Source organism: Watersipora subatra, chromosome 9, assembly GCF_963576615.1.
Source record: "Watersipora subatra chromosome 9, tzWatSuba1.1, whole genome shotgun sequence".
Taxonomy (NCBI): domain Eukaryota; kingdom Metazoa; phylum Bryozoa; class Gymnolaemata; order Cheilostomatida; family Watersiporidae; genus Watersipora; species Watersipora subatra.
Genome location: NC_088716.1, coordinates 12,504,680 through 12,511,281, shown reverse-complemented (window position 1 = coordinate 12,511,281; position 6,602 = coordinate 12,504,680).

Below are 6,602 nucleotides of genomic sequence, written 5' to 3'. Positions count from 1 at the left end.
CTTACTAGATATGTTGTAAACTTTGAAGTGATGTCAAACTTCTGCCAGGTGTTTGAGAGAGGACCAAAGAAAGAGGACAGCGATTACAACGAGTTCTGGAAAAAACACCAAGATGCTTGTAAGATGGAAAATGACGGCTCGAACAATGCTATGGAAAGAGAAGCAGCAAAGATCATCTGGAAAAGATCTACAACAGGGCCTTTACGATAAACTGTTCTTCTTGGTGATGGTGACAGTGCAACGTATGATGCGGTGTGTAGTCTGAATGTGTATGGTGATGTCAGTGTCAAGAAGGAAGAGTGTATAAATCATGTTGCTAAGCGTTTGACGACTCACTTGAAAAATCTCAAAGTTTCATATAGTAAGACGTCGACGCCTATTTCCGGTAAAGGCAAGCTTACAGACCAATCGATGCAAGATTTGCAGTCTTATTATTGCAACGCCATCACTCAGAATCCGGGCGACATTGATGGAATGAAAAAAGCAATTTTGGCTGCGCCGTATCACATCACGTCTGATGACTTGCACCCGCAGCATGATTATTGCCCTTGTGATAGCTGGTGCTGGTATAAGAATCCCAGCAAGTTGCCTTTGAAACCTGACTTACCGAATGCGATGTTGAGTATGATCTTGCCTGTGTACGAGAGATTGTTGGAGCGGTGTGCGAATGTGGGTACGCAGAATGCGAATGATTGCTTGAATGGGGAAATCTGGTGACGTTGCCCGAAGACCTAGTGGTATGGTAGGCGTGCAGTGACAGTTAGTGCGACGATGGCTGTGATGATCTTCAATAGTGGTAGAACTGAAGTATTTAGGGTACAAAAGCATTTTGGTTTGCTTGTAGGCGAGAAGTCATTACTGCATGCAAAAGCCTAAGATGAGCACAGATTTAAGAGGAAGATTGTCAGTGGCAGCCAGAGGAAGTAGAAAGTACGTCGCAGAACTACTGAACAACAAAGACAGCGACATAAAAAAGAGGTAACCTATGCGGCCGGAAGATTTGGTGCCCAATTCAGAAGTATAGTGAAAAGCTAGTTAGACTATTATACATAGTAGTATTCAATAGTAGTAATACTGAAGTATTTAGAGTGCAAACGTATTTTGGTTTGGTTGTAGGTAAGAAGAAATAGTTGCATGCAAGATGAGCAGAGATTGAAGAGAAGGAGCATCAGTAAAGCCAGAATAAGTCAACACCATGGAAAGGTTTACTTCCTCCTGCAGGTCATTGGCTTTTTTCTTTTGAAAGATTTGAGAAAAAGGCCAATTGTCTGTAGCAGTAAGTCAACAGCACGTCGCAGAACTACTGAGCAACCGAGACCGCGACATAAAAAGCAGAAGTTTAAGATAGCACCGGTAAGGTTGACTTTCTTTTGCAGTTGGTTGGGAACAATCTCTTGAAAGAGTGCTGAATCCATGCTTGATCCATCGGCTGAAGTAGATCAACAGCATGTCGCAGAACTACTGAGCAACAGAGACTGCAGCATATAGAGCAGAAGTTGAAAAGGGAATCGGTAAGGTTTACTTTCTTTCGCAGTTGCTCAGTCTCATACTCTTGAAAAGGTTGAGTAATGAACTGACCAACTGCTGAAGTCAACAGATGAAGTGTCATGAGATTTAGCTTGTATATTCAGAATTTTGTGTAAAAAAAGTGATAGTAACAGATTTTGGCTAAAACCATTGCCCGTTTTGTTATTCTGTAATTCATCGGTCATGGTTCACGGTCAGTCATCGGTTCGTTGTCATATCGATCGGTATAATTTTTTTTGTTTAAAAATTTGTTTTGTAATCGATATCAAGATTCTGTTTCTATCACTTTTAGAAGCACATTCTGAGCTTCAATTTGACACCAAGAACAAGCTTTTTGGTGTAGCAGCTGATACACAAAATTTAAATGGGTGGAGCTCTAAAAATTTTTATTGATGACCATATTTAAAAAACTGCTGCATCAAACACTATAATTCTTTGAGTGATTACTAAGTACCTATCTTCTAAACAGTGTGCAAAATTTCAACTCTCTATGTCCATTTTGAGCCAAAAGAAGTTTTAGACTAGATGACCGACTTTCAAAGTCGTTTTTCTCAGAACGGCTTTTTTCTGGGATTCCAGGTGCTACACAAGACTATAAAAAGAAGATACGATATATTGTCATGAGATTTTGCTTGTGTATTCAGAATTTTGTATACAAAAAACTAATAATAACAGATTTTGGATAAAAACCTTACCCGTCTTATTCTGTAATTCATCGGTCACAGTGTTGTCATATCGATCGGTATCTTTTTTTGCTTAAAAATTTGTTTTGTAATTGATATCAAAATTCTGTTTCTATCACTTTTAGAAGCACATTCTGAGCTTCAATTTGACACTAAGAACAAGCCTTTTGGTGTAGCAGCTGGTTCAAAAATCTGAATGGGTGAACTTCTAAAAAATTGTGTTGATGGACATATTTAAAAAACTACTGCATCAAATACAATGATTTTTCAGGCGGTTAATAAGTACCTAGCTTCCAAACAGTGCAAAGTTTTAGCTCTCTATATCTATTTTGAGCAACAATATGTTTTAGGGTACCGAATCACCAATAAGCAATATGCCCAATGAGCAATATGCCCATGTGTAAAGCAAGAACTAACATGGATGGCACATCGACCTGCACATCTCGGTTTCAATAAAATCCTGAAAATAATTCATCAAGGTTGGTTCTGGCCTGACATGAGAGGTTATGCTTGTCAGAAAGCAAAACCGTTTAACAAAAGTCGCTCAATGAGCTATCAATGAGCTCAGCTGAAAGACTCTAACTCCAACTATTCTATCAATTGAAGAACACTAAAGAAGTCCATCCCACTTAGTAGAAGCTCTAAAAACTGTAAACTGTGTCTTATGTCCAAAAGAAAAGTTTTACATCATATACCGGCCACATCTAGCTTCATTAAATAGATGTAATGAGCAAGACTAAAGACAAGAGATCATTAGTTGTCTCAAAATGTGTGAACCTAATTCATCTTGAACGCAGTCATGCCCAAACGCTTGGGAAGTACTTAATAAATATGTATCACATCACCATTTGTTGATTGAAGTTATTACTTTTGTTTTCTCACAAAAGATGCCTTTTAGGTATGATAGGGGAAATAGGAGATGAACTCGTCGCCAGAGCCATTAGCAGACAAACCCAGTGGGTGCTCAAAAGTGGTGAGATTAGCAAACCATGCATACACCAGTTGGATTTTGAATATTATCAAATTTAATAGAAGATTTTATAAATTTTTTAAAAACAATTGTCAGGAAAGGTATACACTTTATTTTACATCTCCCCGAACTGAAAGGAGAGTAGCTAGGAGAAGCTGCTCATAGAAGCTGCAAGGAACCATGAGCAGGAGACAACTCTTACAGAAAATCCAGCCGGACCGGGTAAACAAAACGATCAAGAGCCGGTCTCAGCAGACGATATTGCCGGACCCAAATAGGCTCCAGCAGGTACATCTCCGGCCAAACCTGAAAGGGCTCCGACTAAAACAGCCTCGAAACCGGTCTGGCATAATCCTGGGCCAACCCGAGCCTTAAAGGCTGGTTCACACTATGTTGCCGTATCTCGGCGTTGATGCAACAATACTTCGGCGATTGTCGATGATTAACATGTTCACACTAGCACAAAGCCATTCACGTCTGTATCAGGTAACCGTCGTCGACATTACGTTCTCATATATAACGCAGTCACTGGAGCGTCAGCGATGGGCGTGGCCTAATTAATAACAGACCATTGAGACGCACATAAACAATCGTGTTTCGGTTTAGTAGCAAAAGCTAGTACCACGCGCATCGAGTGATTGCTTTTGTTGAAGATCGATAGAAAATTAAAACTATCGATGCTCCGCGAACTATCGGGAAAGTTTGACAGCTGCAAACTTTCCCGACGTGTCCGCGATGCTTCGTCGATGCCATCAATTCACGGTTCACATAATCGACGATGAACGTTGAAAGGGAAACGCCAAGATACGGCGATATAGTGTGAACCGGCCTTTAGGAGGCCAGATCGGTACGGGGATGGGATCTGGTACTCAATAGAATCACCAAAAGACAGTCCACAAGCTGAAAAAGAAAACGGCAAAATAGCTCTACCAGTCGCTACTAAGGCCTTCTTATTAAAGCACTCGCTCACTCCGGACGCTGTCAGTTTATTAGAAAACATGGACAGCGCCTGCGAAACTTCTCTGCAAGAGTTACTGATTTCAGTCACAAAAGGCTTGGAAGAAGCTGAGAGAACATTGTGTGAACCAAAGCCGGCAAATGTGGTAGCGTATAAAGAAGATAGAAGATGGGAGGAGGCCACTAACAAAACAAGCATGAGCCAACTGCTTTGGAAATCAACGACGATGGTGCAAAGGCACTATTAGATGACACTAACCAAAAAAGTATAAGATGTCTGCCGAGTGGCTGCTATAGGCGCTGCCCGAAAACGCATAGAGCCACCATCTCCGAGACTGTTTTCACCCCCTCCTGCCAAGGCACACCGATCAAGTACTCTTCTCAGAGAGACACGCCAGCCGGATAGCTACCCCTCAAGTAGGCCGATTGTCAAGACTATCAAATACCTGTCAGCACTGACCACAGCACAAGTAGAAGAACAAGCTAAAGGAGGGAGCTGTCAGGTTTGCCAGTTTGCGACCAGCCATCGGTGAATTAAATTCCACGTGCTACACCACGCTGTGTTTGCTTGCCCCTGTGATTGGCAGCACGCCTTCCGGGACCAGGTGCTGCTACCTACTGAACAGAAGTCGACCCTATGGTGTATTTGGTAGACAGATAAAGGTTGGGACCACTTTTCCAGGAACAGGATTCTCTACAGACGATTCATTGGACCTCTACTACTAGGGGGAAGTTACAGCGCAGCCAACGAGAGGACGCGCCTCACTCCACGCCAAGGTGTCGGCAAGCCAACCGCAAGAACGCGCCTTATACCCACAGAAAACCAAGTTTCCACAAACCAGCCTGGTGCCCGGTATTTTGGTCAAAGCGATGGCACACATACCAGCCAGCCAGATACTGCAGCAGAGACAGCACAGCTGAGCACGATTGCTAGCACAGGATGCCAAGGACTAGGAGGGGCGGGCGAGGATATGCGGGCAGCCGTGCTGCGTAATGAAAAGCTGGAAGACAGAATGACAACTCCTTCGAAAGGAGATAAACCCCCTCGACTGGGGCATTCGCCAGCACAAGCTATGGCCTAGGTGACTTTTCCCCAACAAGTTGATTGGAAACCTGAGCCAATGGAGGAGAGTGTGTGATGGAATGTTTGAGTCGCACTAGGTCAGACTTAGTCAGGACCAAGCCGAGCCAAGCAGAGCCAAGCGGAACAGGGAGGCGGGGTTTCCTACTATATAGGAGACCATATCACGATTGGCGAGTAGAGATGTTCTGCGCACGTTTCATTGCTTGCTGCATGCTTTTGACTGTAACTACTTAAGAACAAAGCAGAAATATATGTATATACTCTGCACTGAATCTTGTGTTGGTGGAGTAGTGAAGGTAGCGCACAAAACCTTTACATATCAATGAGCGCATGGTAGGCATGTGTAACAGAAACATCTATATTCAGTCGTGGTCCAAAGAAATCCCGCGGTGCGATAAAAAAGCGTGATTCCCATATGTCTTGAGACCTCTCCAGCAATCTCAGGCAGCATAACGCTTGCGGTAGAAGGCTCAAAAGTTTATGTTCACTTTAAGTCGCATAGCCGATGATCGCATGACCAGGCTGCTACAGAATGTCAACACCATTTTAAAAATGGCTACTCTTAACAAAAAAGTTGCTTAACAACAGTTTGTGTTCCTTCAAAAGTTGTTGCTGGAAAAAAATGTCAAACAAGTGGGTCAAGTACCTTCCGACAAAATGGGAACTCTCATAAAAACAGTATGCTATGCAAGTGCACCTGGCATCAGAATTCCCCAAGCATTTGTTTGGTCACAAAAGACAATACATATTGTTGGTCAATACATGAGAGGAACACCTCCTGAATCCCTTATCTGGTCAGCAATTTTGGATGGATGACCTCAAACAGTTTCTTAAAATGGATGATCTGCTCCTTTTCTCACACATCTCTGACAACTGAGTAGACAAAGTAAAGAACAAATTGAAAGATATGGTATAGTCCTGACCACATTCTCACCCCACACAATGAATAAGCTTCAGCCTCTGCGTGTGTCCGTATATGGACTTTTTTAAATCATATGATGGAGCCAGCAACTTTGGTGACAAAATCTGGGTAAAACAGTTACCTTATATGATTTGGGAGAGCAAGCTGGGAGGTCCATAATCAGAGCAATCACTCCCAAATATGTTAGGATTTGCAGCAACTGGTATATTTCCACTAGAAGACCACTTGCTCAGTGACTCCCCATTTATTCCTTCAGCAGTCACAGATCTCCCAGCAAAGCAACCAGCAGACTGCATGAACCAGCCATCTCGGTGTAACAATCAAGCATCATCAACTAGTATTGTAGTTAGCAGTCAAATTCAAAAACAGCACTCTACCAGCGTAGAAAAACTCCATTTATCACCTCAAACCCAACCCAAAAACTGACCAATATGATGTGAGGTAAAGCGCTACCTCTAA